Source organism: Scyliorhinus torazame, chromosome 6 (assembly GCF_047496885.1).
Source record: "Scyliorhinus torazame isolate Kashiwa2021f chromosome 6, sScyTor2.1, whole genome shotgun sequence".
NCBI lineage: Eukaryota > Metazoa > Chordata > Chondrichthyes > Carcharhiniformes > Scyliorhinidae > Scyliorhinus > Scyliorhinus torazame.
In genome coordinates this window covers 23,394,418-23,416,221 of record NC_092712.1, presented here as the reverse complement: position 1 = coordinate 23,416,221, position 21,804 = coordinate 23,394,418, and the positions used below count along the sequence as shown (strand labels likewise).

General features: G+C 51.2%; 1 long non-coding RNA gene across 1 annotated transcript in view; it reads left to right on the top strand.

Moving 5' to 3' along the window:
- Positions 1–21,804, top strand: part of LOC140425688 (uncharacterized) — a 166,218-nt gene that overhangs the window by 11,214 nt on the left and 133,200 nt on the right. Inside the window, exon 2 of the long non-coding RNA XR_011947918.1 lies at positions 10,919–11,029. This is a non-coding gene — a long non-coding RNA (uncharacterized lncRNA). The remainder of the gene's footprint in view (positions 1–10,918; positions 11,030–21,804) is intronic.

Here is a 21,804-nt window from a genome sequence, read left to right as displayed (position 1 = left end):
AGTTCCGGGACATCCAGGCAGCGTACCGAGTGGCTCGCGATGAAGTAGGGGACTGTGTCCATGGGCCGTGCCAGGCACGAATAACGGAGTTGGAGGAGACCTTGTCCAAGGTCAGGGGACAGATACACCTGGTAGGCCCAGGGGGGTTCCCTAGGGGCAAGGTGTTCCTCGCAGCGGATGATTCCCCAAAGGCCAAGGGGAATAGACCGCCTCCTGAGGCACCGGGATCGTGCCCGGGTCGGCAGGCGGGGAACGGGGAGTCCAGGAAGGGACGGGCCCAAGGGGGAGCAGAGCGGGATCCCCAGGTAACAGCATCTCCTGTGTGGGTAGTTAACCCATGGGTGGTAGGGCGAGAGGACACAGGAGAAGAAGAGTCAGACAGTGAGGCGGAGGAGCAGGAACACCAGGTAGGGCAGATGTGCCCTGTCAGGCAGAGAAGGTATGGTCCCCCGGCGGGGCTAGCAGATAGGGGACTGGTTGAGGGCGACATTATCATTCCTCATGGGGCATCCGCGCTCAGGGGGATGGTGGCCCACGTTCCCAGGCTAACTCCAAAAGGGGATCCGTCGCTTCATTTTATGGAGGTGGAGCAGGCAGCCAGCATTAATGACTGCGACGAGGGGGAGCAAATAAGGATGCTCCTTATGACCCTAGATCCCCAACTATGCAGGGCAGTGACCTCCGGGAATGGGGGAAGACCTGACACATGGGCGGCAGCACAGACTGCTGTTCTGGAGGCGATGGGCTTGAATCTGGGGAGCCCTTTCATGAGGGTGGGGGAAACCAAGCAGCAACCAGGGGAATCTCCCACCATGTTCGCAGACAGGCTGTGGATTGTCTATATGGAGGCATGCGGGGTTCCCGCGGATAGACGGAATTTAGGGGAAAGAACCGCCCACTGGCTGAAGACCCTAGTTGCCAACTGTCTCCCTAACGTTAGAGCAAAAGCCGAACACTGGTTCGACCCGCAGACCCCGGCCCTTAATGAGGAAGAGGTCCTTAGGAAACTTACCCTCGCATATCGTAATGGGGAGAGGGGTGAGGACAAGCCCCTTAAGGGTAGGGTGCATGAAATCGCGCCAGCAGCCCCTAAGAGAGAGTGGAAGCATGAGGGCACCCGGACCTCCGACAAGAAACCGGTATGCTACGGGTGTGGGAAGGCCGGGCATGTCAAGAGGGAATGTAAAAACCCTAGCAAGCAGGAGAGGGCTCCCGCAGTAGAGAGTCAGACCCCGGCGGCAGGAGCAGCTGCCCCGGAAACCATCGAGGTAAGTAAAATTTTAGCCCTTTTGCAAGGCTCAGGACAGGTGGCAATGGCAACGGGCCAGGGTCAGCCCGCTCCCGCACCCAGGGAAGCCTCCGAATGACTAGCCCCTCAGCAGCCCACCTTTCTATGCCCACTGGAGTATGGCCCGTGCGGGAGACCCTGGGTCAAGATGGAGGTCCAGGATACGGTCGGGAGTTACCTACTGGACACAGGTGCTTCCAGTACTATAGTCCACACGGACAATCCCCGAGCATCCCCTCTGTCTAGCGGGGTACCCTATAGTCTCATCGGATTTACCGGGAACGAAAAGATCGGTTTTTTCTCTGTTCCCCTGTCCATCAGGTTAGGGGCACTCCAGGCGCACTGGAAATGCGTCCTGATGAGATGGGAACAGGAGGGGAAAGGGATCCTAGGAGCTGATTTTATAGTGGCTCATCAGATCCTGGTGGACCTAAGAAACCACTGCCTGTGGGGTGCAGCAACGGAAGGGAGTGAAAGGGAGTTGAGGGTAATTGACAGAGCCCAGGAGAAGGGAGCTTTGTGCGTGGTACAGCCAAAGGAAGGGTACGATTTAGAAGCCCTGGAGAGGAATACCCCGGAAGAGTTCAGGGAGTATGTCCGCAGGAATCTGGCTGCTTTTGCCACCCACAAGCATGATTGTGGGAGAGTTACTGGGACAGAGGTCAGGGTAGATGGGGACCCCATGTCCCAGCCCCAGAAACAGTACCGCTTCCCCCGGGAAGCAGAGGCAGACTTGGAGGTGGCCCTAAACTCACTGGTGCGGCAAGGGGTGTTGAGGACAATTGCCACCCATGTGAACTCACCGCTCTGGCCGGTGAGGAAGCCGGACAACTCCTGGAGGGCCACCGTGGACTACAGAGTCCTGAATAAAAACATCCCGGCCTGCGCCCCAACGGTGGCGGCCGTGGCAGACTTGCTAGGAGAAATTCCAGCATCCGCCTCAATTTTTACGGTGCTGGATATTTCGAATGGATTTTGGTCCGTCCCGGTCAGACGGGAGGACCAATATAAGTTTGCCTTTACCTTTAAGGGGCAACAGTACACCTGGACCTGTCTCCCGCAGGGATTCCATAACAGCCCGAGCATTTTCCATCAATGCATGGCCGAATGCTTAAAGGGGTTCAGTGAGCCACACAAGCTGGTGCAGTATGTGGACGACATCCTGTTGTTCACCAGTAATAGTGAGGAGCATGGGCCCCTGGTGGACGAGCTGTTAGGGTTATTGTACAAAGGAGGGCTGAAAGTTAACCCTAAAAAGGCACAGATCGGGGTAGGAGAGGTGAAGTTCCTGGGGTTAACCCTGAGAGCTGGAGAGAGAGGGATTGACACTGCCAGGAGACAAGCAGTGCAGGAACTCCCAGTCCCCGTAGATGTAAAGGGGATACGGTCCTTTTTAGGAATCACCGGCTACTGCAGGGACTTCATTGAGGACTATGCCACCACAGCAGCGCCTCTGCTTAGGCTGCTGCACAAGGGGGTGGAGTGGGACTGGGACAGTAAGTGTGAGACGGCGTTCGTCCTACTCAAGGAGGACTTGCAGAAAGCCCCAGCCCTGGGAGCCATTAACCCCCGGGAGGAGTTTTTCCTGGAGGTGGCCGCAGGCAGTGATGGCCTGAGTGCTGTGCTCCTCCAGACCCGGCATGGCAAGTTGAGGCCGGTGGTATACTCCTCTCGGGTCCTCACAGACGTGGAGCGGGCATACTCCAACTGTGAGAGGCATCTGCTGGCCACCCACTGGGCGGTAAAGCGGATGCAGGTATTTGTCAGGATGGGCCCCATCACCCTCCTGACACATCACACCCCGACCCAAATGCTGCTGGACGGCAGGATTAAGGACGGCACGGTCAGCAGCGCCAGAATCACCAGGTGGACCCTCCTGCTGTCACAAATGGCCCTTCAGGTAAAAGGGCTGAATGAGCCACAGCTCGCAGCCAACCTGATATACCCCGGGGAGCCACACCACTGTTCCGTAGAAGGGGTATGGGAGGTAGGGTTCGGACTCCGGGCAGGGCTGCACCCCACAGGGCGGGAGATCTATGTGGATGGGTCCAGTACTGTAGCAGAGGGTGTCAGGTTCACGGGCTGTGGGATCTGGGACCCCGATGCAGAGATAGCCCTGGCCCTTAAACTCCCCCATACACTCAGCGCCCAGCAGGCAGAGCTGGCTGCAGTGATGTATGTGGTGACCCACCCCGACCGTTTTCCCACGCCGTATACCATCTGCTCAGATAGCATGTTTACATGCAACTCCTGCACGGAGTACCTGGCTATCTGGTCCCGCCGAGGATACACCTCCTCGGATGGAAAGCCACTGGCCACAAAACCCCTCCTCGAGAAGATCGTGGCAGCAGTTGGGCAGGGGGAGGACAGGTATATCCTTAAGGTGAAAGCTCACTCCAAAACAGAGCCACGGGGCGAGGGGAACCAGAGAGCAGACGGCCTGGCTCAAGAGGGGGCTAAGAATGGGATAGCGTGGGACCCGTACGAAGAGGGACAGGTAGCGGCCGTTACAAGACAGCCCCAGAGGGGGGATGGAACGAGTTTGGCCCCAGATCTAGCCACTGCCCAGGGACAGGACCCCGAGCTAAAGAAAGTCATAACGGCCATGGGTAGGCAGGAAAGGATAGAGGGGCCCTATGGGGGAAAGGACATCACCCTGAAGGAGGGCATGCTCTTCAGGGGGGACCAGTGGATAGTGCCTTCCCAGCACCATAGGCAATTTATTGAAATGGCCCATGAGAGCCCCGGAGCGGGACATCCCGGCCCTGAGACCACCTGGCAACGGGTGGAGAGGGTGGGGTGGTGGCCGAGCCTCCGGGAGGATGCTCGCGATTTCTGCGCGAGCTGTTTGGTGTGTGCTACTAATAACCCGGATCCCAAGAAAAGAAAGGTCTCGTTGGGGCACATCCGCAGGGTGGAGGGGCCCTGGCAGTCGATACAGATCGACTATATTGGACCCCTTCCCCCAGCGGCAGGGGGTTACAAGTACTGTCTGGTGCTGGTGGATATTTTCACAAAGTGGGTAGAAGCCTTCCCCTGCCGAACAGCCACCGCAGCAGGCACAGCCAGGATATTGGTCAGGGAGGTATTCTCGAGGTGGGGACTCCCACAGTTTGTGGAGTCAGATCAGGGGAGTCACTTCACGGGACAGGTGATGCAAGCGACCCTAAAAGTCCTGGGGATTAAGGCAAAGTGGCATGTGGCCTATAACCCTCAATCCTCAGGTCCTGTGGAAAGGTTAAACAGGACCATAAAGGAGAGGATCAGGAAAGAAACAGGCAACTCGCCCAACCGGTGGGTAGAAATCTTACCCCTAGTTTTAATGGGGATCCGAGCAAGCCAGTCCAGGAGCACAGGGTACTCCCCGCACGAGCTCATGACAGGGAGGGTTATGAGAACCCCGATCCATGTCAGGGTACCTTCCCTGACAGAGGGACAGCTTAGGGAGGTAAACCGGGACAGGTTCGCTAAGAAGCTGATGGAGCAGCTGAAGGCAATTAATTGGCAGGCAGCATTTAACATGGGAACCCAGCACCGGAGGAACAAGCTGCTACTCGAGCCCCACACTACCCAGGAATGGGCCATAGGGGACCAAGTAATGGTCCGGAATTTTGCACGGGTAGGAGCCTTTGAGCCACTGTACGCGGGACCGTACAGTATAGTGGACAAGGCCCGCCCCATGGTTTACGCAGTACAGCTCCCCCGGAAGATTAAATGGTTCCACGTGAACCAATGCAAACTTTTCGACCCCACCAGGGCCGGTAAGAGCAAGTTGGGGGGGGGGGGCTGGGGGTGATAGTGGAGAAGCCGCCTGCAGAATTAACGACGGTGGGGGAGGTCCCTGACTCCACGGTCACACAACCGGTGACAAGGTGCTGTCCCGAAGGGGCAGTCCCAAAGAAAACGACAGTGCTGCAAGCACCCAGCCCAGGGACAGTAACGATTCCCAAGCCCTTACCTGTGGGTCAGGTGGCCTGCCTTAGTATAGAGGCTAAGGAGGCGGAGGAAGTGGAGATATCACCTTGGGCTTGGGAACCATTCACGGGACGAAGGAGCAATCGGGTCTCCAAGCCCCCGGTAAGATGGTCCCCATCACACCTCCCGAGAACCCGGTCCCGCAGTAAGGGGGCCCGAGTAGAAGGGAGCGCTGAGGGATCACCGAACCCTGTTGGGGAAGGAGAGGCAAGGGGCAGCCCGAACCCCCGGGAGGGGACGGTCTGGCCCGAGCCGTTGGTCCAAACAGGTGAACTGCCCCAGTTTAGCGGGGCCCAGTTTTAATTTGGCCACCCGGAGACGGGTGGCATTGTATATATCATTTTCCCCCTCCTAGTTCTAATTAGTGTGTAGTGGTGTGTGGGTTATTTAGGATCGTGGGATCACAGAAGCGCCTAGTGCAATGGTATAATGATGGAGCAGCAGGCACTAGGACCCTGGTGGAGCCGGGCTGTGGACACAGAACCACAGACAGGCTGCGGCAACTTCAAAGCGGGAGCTGCTGCTGCCGCCGGATAGCAGCAGGCACTAGGACCCTGATGGAGCCGGGCTGTGGACACAGAATCACAGACAGGCTGCGGCAATTTCATGTTGATTTCACAACTTCAAAGCGGAAGCTGCTGCTGCCGCTGGATAGAAGCCATGCACTTTAAGGTAGGTAGTTCTGTAGAGGCAAGGATGTGTTTTGTCTGTTACAGATGGGGCACCCGACGATGTGGAGCTTGCCGATGATCTTGGCGATGGTGGGACCGGGAGAACTCCGCAGAGGCGAGACAGAAGAGTCCTTCGTCTATGGGTGCTCTGGCGGCAGAGCCCCTCTTGTCACTACCGGACAGGGAGACCAGGTGGCCACAGAGCAGACCCGCTACTCCCACCTGTGGAGGTGGCCTGGGTGGCTGGGGTCGAACTCGACCAGGTACTCCAGCCACCAGAGCTTCACCTATGGAGAGGCCTCTGTACTCTGCGAGGAGATACAGGTGGCGACTGACCGGGTTAGGGTGACTGAGGGCAGGCGGGTGTGTTTAACCTGTGAGGGGGACGTTCCTTTGGGGAGATGGTGGTGGCTCAGGAAGCTGAGCCTGGACATGAGGGATCGGTCCTCGGACTGGGAACGCCTGGACAACAACACCTACCGGACCATCACGGGGTCACCGGGTAGGATCACCGTTTGCTGGGATAAGTGGTGGGCTTCCGACCAGGGCATTTATTTATGTTTGTGGGGGTCGGCCAAGGCATGTCCACAAGGGGCATCAATCACCTTTGTGAGGTGGTGGCAAGACGCCGGGCATGGGATAAATTGGGACCATAATGGGAAGGGATGTGTAACCCCCGGGGGGGAAGAAACCGTGAGAGCTACCGAACTGCTGGTTCAGGTAAAGAGGCCCCTACCCACAGCCCAACCAATCGACCCTCACAACTGTCCAATCACCACCCGGGGGCCCGAAAATGGTTTGCTGCTCGTCCCCACAAAGGAACTATTATATCAGGGGGTACATTACGCGGTTGCCTCGGTGGTGCTAAATCTAACCGAGGTGAAGTTACCAGCGTGGTGCCCTCGCAAGACTGAACTATTGTATCAGGCGCTGCTGAAGGACATGTTCCAGAAATTCCACAATTTGGATTTTGGGGACATTGAAGTGGAAGATTTGTATCATGGGGCAGGGGAATTTAATGGGGACTCCAGCCGGCAACGTAGAGGGCTGGTCAATGATGGTTTCACTGCCTTCAATACGGGGACATCCATTGTCAACAGTATGGATACTGTGGAGCTGGCCTTGCAAATCAATCAGCTAAAAGGCCAGCTGAGAAAAGTGTTGAGAGATGAGAACACAGTAGTGCGGTCGGGTTTGCACGAGGAGGTGGCAATGACCCTCCATCTAAAGGAGATAATCGCGCAATTGGAAGAGCATGCAAAAGCCATTAACGCGCTAATTAAAGAAGATCGAAATTCATCGGATCAGGCTGCCCAGAATGAAGTGTGTGGGCTGTATGGGGCCTGGTTGCTAGGAGAGGGGAGGAGTAATCTGGAGGACCTGAGACAGGGTCAGGTCCCCTTGTGGATTAGCAACAGGCACTTGGCAGCGCTGCACCCATTCCACAGGGTTTTGAGTCCTTGCCAGCTCCGTGCAGCCTCAGAGGCATACCCGGTACCGGTTGATTGTGGGAGATCAAACCACACAATCTTGGGGGTCATCGTAAGAATCCCAATCTTGGGAAGTTCAGCACAGCCGGTGCCGCTGTACCGAGTGGAGAATGTGGGGGTCATTCGTGGGGGGGTACACATTCGTTTTGGAAAGGTCCCGCCGTATGTCATAGTGCGGGAGCGAGCTGTGGCAGGCATTGACCTCTCGGGCTGTCGGAGCCGGGGAGCGCAGGTGATCCTGTGCCCTCAGCACCTGGGCACTGAGGCGCGACCTCAGTGCGGGTTCAGGACTGTTGGGGCAGAACCTATAAACTGCACCATGGAGGCGATGGCAGCGAGCCATGTCCAGCCCCAGGTGGCATATATAGGAAGTGGGACATACTGTGTAACCACTGGAGCCCAGCAGTATCAACATGGGCCACAGCAGTGGTGTCCGATACTGCACAGCAGCTTCTGTTTTAAACCCAAGGCAGAGGTCCAGGTGGCACAGCAACGAATACTGCCCATTCCACAACCCTCCTCAGTTCACCTCTCGGTACGGGAAAACACTACTAACTTACAAGAATATGTGGCCCGTTTTGGGTACGATATTCCCCCGGTCAAGGAAGACCTAAAGGTATTATTACAAGCTGTGGAAGTTTCACAAAGACACTTTTTCTCCTTAGAGCAAAAAACCCAAAACATTGATCACGAAATAACAGATATCAAAGCCCCGGACTGGTGGAACATGGGATCATGGATTGTGATCCCAGCCTGGATCCGAATAGCCTCCCACTTGTTAGTGGTATTACAAGTGTTCGTAGTTATATATTTATGTTGCCTCAGCTGCAGGTATCGACGACTGAGGAAAATGAAGAGCCTTCATCGGGTCCTGGGGAAGACGCGGAGTGCAGCCCACAAAAGAAAAGTCGTAGTGTAATAAATAGAGCCACATGTAAATAGTTGTATGGATTCGCGGGTTTCAGTTACTTGATTGTGATATATGTACAGGGACCCTTACGTTTGGGGTTCCGGTGAAATGTGTGTATGTTACTGTGTGTTTGAATTAAGTATGGTCTTGTCTTTCCCTTTCAATGAAATCAGGGGTAGCCTAGATTAAGGGAACTGTCTTGGGACTTGTAGTTTCGCATGTTGTTGAGGGGGGGCCTACGGTCCACACAAAAGGAAATGATTGCCCTTCACCTGTGTCGATACGGTCCAAGCAGGTAGGGACGTATCGAAGGGGCATCTGTAAGGTTTTCGGGCAATTCGGCCTTTTTGGACTGCCCAAGGATAAAACCCAGAGACTGTAAACTGACTTTTCAGCCAAGAGAACGTAACCAGATTTCCCAGCAGGCTTGATCCGCTGAGCTGAGTAGGGGCATAGGTATTTACAAACCCCCCCCTAGGAGCTACAAGGAAGAAGGAGCCAGACAACGAGATAAGATTAAAACACAGACAAAGGGGCACGGGAATACACAGGGGGCCTGCCTGCAAGCAGGACAATGGGATGGTCATAGCCCCATGCAGATGTAAATGACTTGGCCTCCACCAGAGCAGAATCCAATTAACACCCCATCAACATAGCAAGGTGAGAATAGCAGCCATCTCCGGAGCAGCTGGAAGACTTTGAAAATCTTCACAAGAGAGCTTAACCTTGTTATCCCAAAAAGCAGACTGTCTGGGCTCAGTATATTGCGCTGGAAAAGCCCTTGAAGATAAACGGTAGAAAAAACCCAGTTGGAGGCGGACCTGGGGGAGGTACTCCAATCCTGACAGAAGTCACCGGCAGGAACTCACTGGGTGGAGGGGGCGGAGTCGGCGCCAAATTCAAATCGCGGCAGGTCTGCCTGGCTGGAAGGAGCGGACCTGCGAGGAGAACCCGGAAGTCGACAGCTCTGACCGGCTCAAAGGGGGCGGGACCAGCGGGAACTTTAAACCTTACCAATTCAATGCAAAAGGGGCTGGCCGAACACAGGAAAAAGCCAGGTAAAACGGATATAAAAGGGGCTGTGTTTCGATTGAGGGGCTCTTGGCTTGACCTCTCCACCTTTGACTTGACCTCCTGCAGCCTGTGACTGTAAGTACCCTGCAGCAGCTTGCGAAACTCCCTTGACCTTGATAGTGGTTGAGGCTTTGGGGAAGGGGACTTGATTTGTGTTCTGTGTCATTGCTAAAACTGTGTAACAATAAGATTTTTCGTTGTGTCCGTTATAGTACTTTCTGAATAGACTTAGTTTGTGTTAGAGTTTAAGATTTTATTATAATTTCTTCTGTTTGATGATTTTGACCTGGGTTTTGCAATAAACCTTGATTTGCTGATAATTGGAGTCGTTTAAATTCTTCAATCTCTCACCAGCGATCTCTGACCAAGTCATTGTTAAGATATTCCTCACCTTAATTCCGGGGTCGAGAATCTAGGGTCATCTTGAACGATTCACTCAGGACAGGCTGCTGGTTAGGTAATAAACAGCAGTGTCCTATTCTCTCTCTTGGGAAAGCTACTTCAGCGAAGTAGGAACCGGGTGGGTGTTGCACCACCGGCAAGAGAGAGAATCACCTGGGCATTGGTAGGGGTCTGGATATCTGTGTGATATAAGCCTCAGGCTTCCGGTTAGGGATAAACGGCAGGCTTGATTCAGTGCTCTCTCCAGTGGAGGTGTCCCAGTGCGGCATCCCCTGGCCTCTGAAGTTTCAGTGCCAGCTGGAGAGAGACACACACAGATACTCAAACCCCAGATATCGGCCCACTAGTGGAGTAGCAGAGATGGCACCCTCTACACGCCAGCAGTACTTGTAGATTGCTCACTTCATGGCAGCACCAAAGTGTGCAACAAGGTCACATGGTCATCTCCTCCGAGACATGAGCAAGGCTGGATCATGAACTGCTGACTTGTATTCGCACCTTGTTACGGAAAGTCAGAGTGCCATTTTCGGTGAGGAAATCTGTGCGATTCCTGCCAGCCTCGGCAGCGCAATCCCAAACGCATTTTTAAAATTCCCCACACCTGAAGCACCGCGTGCTGCATTAGCCTACCCTGGGGTGCTATATTGAAACCGCTCCACAGCACCTGCTCTCATTCAAGCTGGGAGAAGAGGGGCCCCTCCCATATGCTGAATACCAAGGAGAGGTGGGTTACAAAATCCCTCGGGCTGGCAGGATGCCCTTTAGCACAGGTGACGAATCACGCCTGGGAGACGGTCGCAGCTCAGGGCAGTGCCAGCAGCCTGACCAAGGAGTACGAGTGGACTATGGAGAATGACCTCCTCCATTCTGCCAGGGGGGTGCTCCCCCATCTCCACTCCGCACGTCACCCCCCCAGAATGTTATCTCGATTACACCTACTGCCATCTTGCAAAGCCCCTGTACCCCAACTTCAGTCAAGCATCCTCTAACTCTGCCTGGCACTCAACAGAATCCCTCCCTGCTTTGGATCAGTGCCAATACACGCCAGTGTCATCAACATCTGACCCACCAGGGGCCAGCTCACATCATCCCATTTGTCTTTGTGCAGGAGGCTTGCCCACAATCTGTGCGAGTGGGAGAAGACGTGCGGTGGTATGCCCGAGCCGAGGATCCTAACTCTATGAGGAGCGCGCCATGGAGCTCGCATTTCATCATCAAGGTATGTATCCCTATGGAGTTCCTGACTTGCATATTCTATTCGAAATTGGATGCCTGTTGAAAAGGTACGGCACTCCTTTTTCAGATTTATAGGCTCCGCTATGTCTGCCTTGCTCCTATAAGGTTTCTGCAGGTTATGTAGCGCTATTGGGAATTCACTAGACATGTTGGTGTGCACTGTATCCATGTTTACATGACCTTATCAGTTTATCCAACCATTGTATAGTCAGACGCCCAGGTTTAATGATTAAGCTGAACTGACTGCGTTGGCGTTCACCTATAAAATCATAGAATTGACAGTGCAAAATGAGGCCATTCGACCCATCAGGTCCGCACCAGCCTTTGAAAGGGCACCCTACTTAAGCCCACACCTCCACCCCATCCCTGTAACCCCACCTAACCTTTTTGAACACGAAGGGCAATTTAGTACGGCCAATCCACCTAACCTGCACATTTGGACTGTGGGAGGAAACCAGAGATCCCAGAGGTAACCCACGCACACACAGTGACCGAAGCTGGGAATCGAACCAGAGACCCTGGAGCTGTGAAGCAACAGTGCTAACCACTGTGCTACCGTGCCACTACATTTTTCTGCATGAAGGGTTGCTGAAGCAGTTACAGTGTCAGTTGAGGGTTTATTGCATTTTTGTAAAAATGTAAATACCAAATACAAGTAGTAATTCACAGCAGCATGACATCAACTGTTTGGTGGGGAGATCTAATGAGGGTTGAAGATTGACATTAACGACATGAAGTAGATGTTAATAAATCAAATTCATACAAATTTGGTTCATACCCTCCCTGGGTCATAAACCCAATTGCAACATGGAGGAGACCTGACAAGTGATCATAAATCGCACCGACACAAATCCAGTTTTGGCCTCTCGAGCTTCAGCGACCAGGACTAACCAGGCACACTAAATCCTGCCCAGAGTAACTCGTTATTGAGTCAGAGTCCTTTACAGCACAGGGAACCATTCAGCACCAGGTCCTGGAGGCCATTCAGCACCTCGAGGCCATACCACCTCCCCCAGAGCACTCGTCAGGCCCACTCCTTGCTTTAATGGTCTATTCACACTTTCATATCCTAGAAATTTCAGCCCGACCGAGGGAGAATTCCCAGAATCTGGTTTTATTTCACTGGAGTCTAATTGCCCACGGTGCAGGGTCAGCCCCGCTCTCCACACCCCTCACCAATAAACATTTTCAACTGAGAATTAATCTCATGGCTCTTGTCCGGCAAAATTGAATAGTCATCGCATTCTGAAACTCCATCCTAATGGATAATGACAGGAAAGGGACTGTGCAGCTTGCATTGCAGAAGAACATGGAGTCTCTCAAATTCAGTTAGTCTCCAATACACCACAGTCACAACCAACTCAAATATCAAGGGCCAAGTCCCAGGTGTTGCCACTACACACTAATGACTGCCAACACAAATCTTCACCTTCAACAGCAAAGCTCCCAGTATCAACACTTCAAATGGTGAAGTGAAAGGCAGTTTGGTGATTAAACAAACCTAACTGCTGGTATCAAATAGAGTGTTTTGCCAATTCAGCTCTATTTAAGCCTATTCTAACACTCTGATGGAATCATGTCAATATATACATGCACAGGATTCACATTGCCTAGACGGGCTTCCATATCTCAAATAACTTAGCTTCAAAACCCATCTATCTCAATTTGGAAATAGATAAGTGCAAGCTACACTGCTGGAATTTCTACATTGAAAGTGTTGAGAATATCTCAACATGATGAAGATGTTACTTAATAAAAACAGTGCCTTAAGTGACTACTGATGTGAGGCAGAGGCCAATCAGTTTCAACTGCACACTGTTACTTTTCCCCCTAGAGGTTTACCTACTATTTATAGATGCACTTTAAGGTCAACAAGTTGTTGGGGAAAGAAAGCTCTCCCCACTGTGGTCAAGATTTTAAGTGTTACAAAATGGCGCCATCTGCTGGAGTGCCTTGGCCAGTCCAGTCCATTTCCACAGACCATGTCATGTCCATACAGGATTAGAATCCTCCAGGCAACAGATGGCGATCACTCCCAGTATGAAACTTCCCTGAGCAAAAGCGACTATTCTTTCTCTCTCTCAATTGATTGAAGACTTGTTGCCCAACTCCCCACCCCTCAGCTCCTTCCTTTAGTATAAATACATGCAGGAGCATGGTCTTGGAGTTGTTTGTAGAGGAATGCTGTGAGGAATGGCTAGAATGGCATATAGGAAATCTATAGAATTCTAGCCAATTAGGACCAAAGGACTAGAAGTACTGTTTTCTAGTTTTATTATTTGATGTTAAACAAACTACAACTGGCTTCTGTTGTAGATCAATAGATATTACTGCTCCTCAAGAAATGGGAGTTAGTAGATTTAACCTTTAATTCAAATTCAAGTGCAGTTTGGGAGAGTGAGAAAAAGTTTTCCCAAGTTGTTAAAGTTTGTGCTATGTATCCTGGAGCTTTCTTTCGAGAACTAATTCAGTGCAAATTAATTGTTACAGAATAATCAGCTGAGTGGTTTCAGCTTGAAGTTATTCTTCTTTAAACTCTGCAACGTAAGAGAACTATTTGGTAGGAATGTTCTACCATTGCAAATAATAGGGGCTGTGTAACTCCAGAAATAGCCCTTGTGGGGAAGCAGTTGTTGCTTCATAACTGCAATGTGGAGTTGAGGGATGTTGGAGCAAAGCTTTGGGTTATGGGGATAGGGTGTAGGGTGTGTTGACCTTGGGTAGGGTGCTCTTTCCAAGAGCCGGTGCAGACTCGATGGGCCGAATGGCCTCCTTCTGCACTGTGAATTCTATGAAGGCTTTTTTAAAAAAAAAAAAAGCCATGTGGCAAAATAAAAAGCTGATGAGTAAGAACAGTGAGGGAACAGATGCTATCAATCATTAAGCTCTGAAATAGCATCTTAAAGTTTGGCCAATCAATTCACTCATCACATGCTCCAGGTGGACAGATCCAGATTTTGGTCCACTCCTATTACACCTATCATTGTCGTTGTTTGCATTTGTTCGAGTTCCACTGAACATGTAAGCTTTGCGGTGAATTCCATTATTTGCAAGCTTTTATCACTGCACACCATTTGTGTATAAATGAAGCATACATATGTTTTTAGGTTGCACTAACTGCACAATGTCAGTTTTGGAGGTTAGCTAATTGCAAACATGCCACACTTGGTGAGGAAATTAATGGCTTCCCTTACCTCGCAGCATATTAGACCTCAATCAGGTGTTTAACTTAATTAGAGAGCTGGCCTGTTTGTGTAGGGATTGTTTTTTTAAAAAAAAAACTAGTCCGGAGGGTTTTCCTAAGATGAGATTTAAACATATCTGCCCTGGTTATTCTAACAAGGGTATCAAAAGCATTAATACTCTTAAAACCACACCGGTTAGGAGAGTAAAATTTGGACTGAATTTTGATAATTATTGCAGTTAAACTAAGCCGGTGAATCTTCATTATTGTGACAAGTCTGCTTGCATAACTGAAAATCCCCTAGCCGCCGAATTCCAGCACCTGTTTGGGTACACTTAAAGAGAATTCAGAATGTCCATTCCACCTAACAGCACTTCTTTCGGGACTTGCTGGAAGAAGTAGGAGCACCCGGAGGAAACCCACGCAGACACTGGGAGGACGTGCAGACTCCGCACAGACAGTGACCCAAGCCAGGAATCTAACCTGGGGCCCTGGTGCTGTGAAACGTTAGTGCTAACCCCTGTGCTACCGTGCTGCCCAACAGTGAGCGGCTGAAAAGGAGAACTGGGCCAGGTATCAAACAGTTTGGAATGCAACTGCTCCTGAGAAACCAATTCTCACCACTTAAGCCCTGTTTCCATTCCATCTCCCTATTTGCCCTTGGAGAATTATCCTGAAATATGCAGCTGGACTCCGTTTTCAATGAAAATGATACTTTTGACTAATTTACTTTAACCATGTCCCCTTTCGGGAATTCAAAAGTTCCTTTAAAAATCTCCTTTTTGCTTTCCCAGGTTCATAATGACATGGCGGTTTCCCTCTGATCAGTCCAAGCTGCCTGCTACTGCCACAGCCACACCGCCACAGCCACACTAGCTGTGGCCGAGCAAACGGGTTCCTGAGTCATTGGACTGATTTGCAGTCTGAATGGTGACCTGGTATTGAGCACAGTAAAACGGGGAGATCTCGGTGTTATGGGCCAGGGTTTAGAGAATCCCAAAGTGTATCAGAGTTCACCTGACCCACAACTTGTAATCGATTGTGGTATGGGGAGCACACGGCCCACTCTAAACCTGTTGATGGTCTGACTGTAGTCGATGACCATCTTGTGCTTCTCCCCGGTCTTCACCACCACTGCTTGAGCTCTCCAGGGGCTGTTGCTAGATTCAATGACCCCCTTCCCTCAGTAGCTGTTGGACCTCTGACCTAATAAAGATCCGGTCCTGGGCACTGTACCGCCTGCTCCTGGTGGCGACGGGTTTGCAATCCGGGGTGAGGTTCGCAAACAGGGAAGGCGGATCGACCTTGAGGCTCGTAAGGCCGCAGATCGTGAGGGGGGTATAGGGCCGCCGAATTTGGAAGTTAGACTTCGGAGATTACACTACAAGTCTAAAGCTAGGAGTGTGGCTGCGCAGAGGTGGGGAAGGACGTAGAGCCGGTAATTTTTAAACACCCTTCCCTGGACTGAGGTTTGCTACACAACCCCTTTTGTCTCCACTGAGTGGGAACCGGAGGCCAGGGAGATTTTTTGATTTTAACAGGGTGGCTAAGGAGAGAACAGCGCCTTACCGTGTCTGGGTGTATGAAGCTCTGAGTGCTCCCAGTCAATTAAGCAGGATGTCTCATGCCCTTGATAAATACAGTCGTTGTAGCAGTTGAGAGTATTAGAGACCGGGACTGATCCAGTCACAGAGGCTAATCGCAGCAGTTGAGTGTTCTCTTTGGGCAGTGTGGGGTCAGCCGAGCTGGGGGTGCACAAAATGGCAGCTCCCATTGGTCACATGGCTGGGGGTGCACACAATGGCAGCGCCCATCCATCTAACATGGTGTCCGCAGGGCAAGATGGCAGCGCCTGGGGTCTGCACGTGGCCCTGGAGTAGGAAGAGGGCGGCACCCGCTTGCTGCACGGGGACCATGGAGAGGTTTGTGGTGGCGGTCCGCATTTGCCGCCGGAGACCGCGGCAACCGCACAGGCCTGGCATACCACCACAAAATGGCCCTTTTTACCGCATCCCTTGCAGGTGGATGCGCGGGCCGGGCAGCACTGGCGGGGGTGTTGGGCCTGCCTGCAAAAGTAGCAGCAGGGCCCCCTGGGGTTGCCAAGCCACCTTTCAGCACAAGCTTGTGGGGGTATGGGGATGTCTCGGTCGGCTGCGGGGGGGTTCAACTTTGCCCAGGGGGCTGCTGGGCGGTTGAGAAACCAAGCGCGGGCATTTCTGGAGGCCACATCAGGGAGCCTGCAAGGACCTGTGCCTCCTTGAGACCTAGTGTGCTTTTCCAGCAATCGCTGGTGGATTTGGGCGGTCCTGGACCAAGAGTTCTGTGTTCGCTGACCGAAACGTGCAGGCAGCTCCAGTTTCTCCCCCAGCTGCAGTTTCTCCCCAAGACCAGGACTGCACAGTAGAATTCTTCCAGCGATTTTCCCCAGGGATTTGTTGTCTCGTTGCTGGTAGATGTCGGGCATAGACCTGGCTTACCGGGTGAATATCATGTCCTTTTAGCAGCTCCATTGCTGCATCGAAGTCTGCCGCTTCCCTTGACAAGGGTGTAAATTTCCGGGCTCACCCTCGAGTACAGGACTTGCATTTTCTGTTCTCCCGTGGGTGTGATTTTGGCCGTCCCGAGGCATCCTTTAAAACACGCCAGCCAGTGCTTGAAGATTGCCGCTTGAGTTCGCCGCGTGGGGGCTGAGTTGCAGACACTACAGCTTGATTCGGAGCTCCAACCTTTTAAATCTAGCTTATTAAATTGATGCACAATCCATGACCACTAAAGCGAGGTTGTAGTCAACTGAAGGCTTGAAGAAGCTACATGTTTCCCCCAGCAGCTCAGGTACAGAATGAAGGCTGCTGGGGCAGCACGGGCTCTTATACCCCGCCTTGCAGGGCAGAGCTACCATACAGCTTGACAAAGAACAAAGTACAGCACAGGAACAGTCCCTTCGGCCCTCCAAGCCCGTGCCGACCATGCTGCCTGACTAAACTACAATCTTTTACACTTCCTGGGTCTGTATCCCTCTATTCCCATCCTATTCATAGAACATAGAACAATACAGCGCAGTACAGGCCCTTCGGCCCACGATGTTGCACCGAAAAAAAAGCCATCTAACCTACACTAGACCATTATCATCCATATGTTTATCCAATAAACTTTTAAATGCCCTTAATGTTGGCGAGTTCACTACTGTAGCAGGTAGGGCATTCCACGGCCTCACTACTCTTTGCGTAAAGAACCTACCTCTGACCTCTGTCCTATATCTATTACCCCTCAGTTTAAAGCTATGCCCCCTCGTGCCAGCCATACCCATCTGCGGGAGAAGGCTCTCACTGTCCACCCTATCCAACCCCCTGATCATGTATTTGTCAAGGTGCCCCTTAAATGTCACTCTTGTCCCTGCTTCCACCACCACCTCCGATAGCGAGTTCCAGGCACCCACTACCCTCTGCGTAAAAAAACTTGCCTCGTACATCTCCTCTAAACCTTGCCCCTCGCACCTTAAACCTATGCCCCCTAGTAATTGACCCCTCTACCCTGGGGAAAAGCCTCTGACTATCCACTCTGTCTATGCCCCTCATAATTTTGTAGACCTCTATCAGGTCTCCCCTCAACCACCTTTGTTCCAGTGAGAACAAACCGAGTTTATTCAACCGCTCCTCATAGCTAATGCCCTCCATACCAGGCAACATTCTGGTAAATCTCTTCTGCACCCTCTCTAAAGCCTCCACATCCTTCTGGTAGTGTGGCGACCAGAATTGAACACTATACTCCCAAGTGTGGCCTAACTAAGGTTCTATACAGCTGCAACATGACTTGCCAATTCTTATACTCAATGCCCCGGCCAATGAAGGCAAGCATGCTGTATGCCTTCTTGATTACCTTCTCCACTGTGTTGCCCCTTTCAGTGACCTGTGGACTTGTACACCTAGATCTGACTTTTTCAACACTCTTGAGGGTTCTACCATTCACTGTATATTTCCTACCTGTATTAGAGACCCCCCCCCCCCCCCCTATATCTTCTACCATTCACCTTAAATTTATGTACCCCTGTAATGGTTTGTTCCACCTGGTGATAAAGTCTCTGACTGTCTACTTTATCTGTTCCCCTGATCATCTTGTAAATCTCTATCAAGTCGCCCCTCATCCTTCTCCGGTCTAATGAGAAAAGGCCTAGCACCCTCAACCTTTCCTCGTAAGACCTACTCTCCATTCCAGGCAACATCCTGGTAAATCTTCTTTGCACATTTTCCAAAGCTTCCACATCCTTCCTAAAATGAGGCGACCAGAACTGTACACAGTACTCCAAATGTGGCCTTACCAAGGTTTTGTACTGCATCACATCATGGCTCTTAAATTCAATCCCTCTGTTAATGAACGCTAGCACACCATCGACCTTCTTCACAGCTCTATCCACTTGAGTGGCAACTTTCAAAGATGTATGAACATAGACCCCAAGATCTCTCTGCTCCTCCACAATGCCAAGAACTCTACCGTTAACCCTGTATTCCGCATTCATATTGTCCTTCCAAAATGGACAAACTCTCTCTTTTCAGGGTTAAACTCCATCTGCCACATCTCAGCCCAGCTCTGCATCCTATCTATGTCTCTTTGCAGCCGACAACAGCCCACCTCACTATCCACAACTCCACCAATCTTCGTATCGTCTGCAAATTTACTGACCCACCCTTCAACTCCCTCATCCAAGTCATTAATGAAAATCACAAACAGCAGAGGACCCAGAACTGATCCCTGCGGTACGCCACTGGTAACTGGGATCCAGGCTGAATATTTACCATCCACCACCACTCTCTGACTTCTATCGGTTAGCCAGTTCGTTATCCAACTGGCCAAATGTCCCACTATCCAATGCCTCCTTACTTTCTGCAGAAGCCTACCATGGGGAACCTTATCAAATGCCTTACTAAAATCCATGTATACTACATCCACTGCTTTACCTTCATCCACATGCTTGGTCACTTCCTCAAAGAATTCAATGAGACTTGTGAGGCAAGACCTAGCCCTCAAAATCAGTGCTGACTATCCGTAATCAAGCAGTGTCTTTCCAGATGCTCAGAAATCCTATCCCTCAGTACCCTTTCCATTACATTGCCGACCACTGAAGTAAGACTAACTGGCCTGTAATTCCCAGTGTTATCCCTATTCCCTTTTTGAACAGGGGCACGACATTCGCCACTCTCCAACCCCTGGTTCCACCCCTGTTGACCGTGAGAACGAAAAGATCATTCCCAACGGCTCTGCAATTTCATCTCTTGCTTCCCAGAGAATCCTTGGATATATCCCGTCAGGCCCGAGGGGCTTGTCTATCCTCAGGTTTTTCAAAATGCCCAACACATCTTCGTTCCTAACAAGTATCTCCTCAAGCTTACCAATCTGTTTCACACTGTCCTCTCCAACAATATGGCCCCTCTCATTTGTAAATACAGAAGAAAAGTACTCGTTCAAGACCTCCTATCTCTTCAGACTCAACACACAATCTCCCGCTACTGTCCTTGACCGGACCTACCCTCGCTCTAGTCTTTCTCATGTGTAAAAGGCCTTGGGGTTTTCCTTGATCCTACCCGCCAAAGATTGTTCATGCCCTCTCTTAGCTCTCCTAATCCCTTTCTTCTGTTCCCTCCTGGCTATCTTGTATCCCTCCAGCGCCCTGTCTGAAACTTGTTTCATTAGCCTTACATAAGTCACCTTTTTCCTCTTAACAAGACATTCAACCTCTTGTCAATCATGGTTCCCTCACTCGACCATCTCTTCCCTGCCTGACAGGGCCATACATATCAAGGACACGTAGCACCTGTTCCTTGAACAAGTTCCACATTTCACTTGTCCTTCCTTGACAGCCTATGTTCCCAACTTATGCACTTCCATTCTTGTCTGACAACATTGTATTTACCCTTCCCCCAATTGTAAACCTTGCCCTGTTGCACGTACCTATCCCTCTCCATTACTAAAGTGAAAGTCACCCAATTGTGGTCACTATCTCCAAAATGCTCCCCCACTAACACATCTATCACTTGCCCTGGTTCATTACCAAGTGCCAAATCCAATATGGCTATCACCCCATCCCAACTATTTGATGTAAGAGTTTCCACTCCACATTTGGGAAGTTGAAGACACCCATGACTACTACCCGGTGACTTCTGCACCTTTCCAAAATCTATTTCCAAATCTGTTCCTCCACATCTCTGCTGCTATTGGGGGGCCTGTAGAAAACTCCCAACAAGGTGACTGCTCCTTTCCTATTTCTGACTTCAACCCATACTAGCTCAGTAGGCAGATCCTCCTCAAACTGCCTTTCTGCAGCTGTAATACTATCTCTAATTAACAATGCAACCCCCCCCCCCCCCCCCCACCTCTTTTACGACCCTCCCTAATCTTATTGAAACATCTATAACCAGGGACCTCCAACAACCATTTCTGCTCCTCTGCTATCCAAGTTTCCGTGATGGCCACCACATTGTAGTCCCAAGTACCGATCCATGCCTTAAGTTCACCCACCTTATTCCTGATGCTTCTTGCGTTGAAGTATACACAATTCAACCCATCTCTGTGCCTGCAGGTACTCTGCTTTTGTCACTGTTGGATAGATCTACCATGCAGTTTCATTAGCACTTGCGACTTCTATTGTGTTACCTTCCCCACGGCTCACTACACGCTTTGACGTCCTGAATATCGGCTACCTTAGTTGCTGGACTAATCCAGTTCCCATTCCCTTGCCAAATTGGTTTAAACCCTCCCCGAAGAGTACTAGAAAACCTCACTCCCAGGATAATGGTGCCTCTCTGGTTCGGATGCAACCCGTCCTGCTTGTACAGGTCCCACCTTCCCCAGAATGCGCTCCAATTATCCAAATACCTGAAGCCCTCCCTCCTACACCATTCCTGCAGCCACGTGTTCAACTGCACTCTCTCCCTATTCCTAGCCTCGCTATCACGTGGCACCGGCAACAAACCAGAGATGACAACTCTGACTGTCCTGGCATTTAACTTCCAGCCTAACTCCCTAAACTTGTTCATTACCTCCACACCCCTTTTCCTACCTACGTCGTTGGTACCAATGTGCACCACGACTTCTGGCTGCTCCCCCTCCCCCTTAAGGATCCTGAAGACATGATCCGAGACATCCCTGGCACCCGGGAGGCAACATAGCTTCCGGGAGTCTCGCTTGTGACCACAGAATCTCCTATCTATTCCTCTAACCTTGAGTCTCCTACAAATATTGCTTTCCTATTCTCCTCCTCCCCTCTTCTCAGCCCCAGAGCCAGACTCCGGAGGAGAGAGGTTCTGTTGAGGGACCTATGCTTCCTTATCAGGCCATATTGGCATTTTTCTACCAACTGCAGAACACCTTGGTGTGACTGGAACAGGAATACTAACTCCTGCCCTGTCGGGAGCATGTACACAAACAGGGATACTAACTCCTGCCCTGTCGGGAGCGTGTACACTGGAGGGCATGTCAGCAACTGAGTATATGAATAGAGCCTTGTGTCCTGGTGAAGAGGATTATTTGATTTGATTTACTATTGTCACATGTATTAGTATACAGTGAGAAGTGTTGTTTCT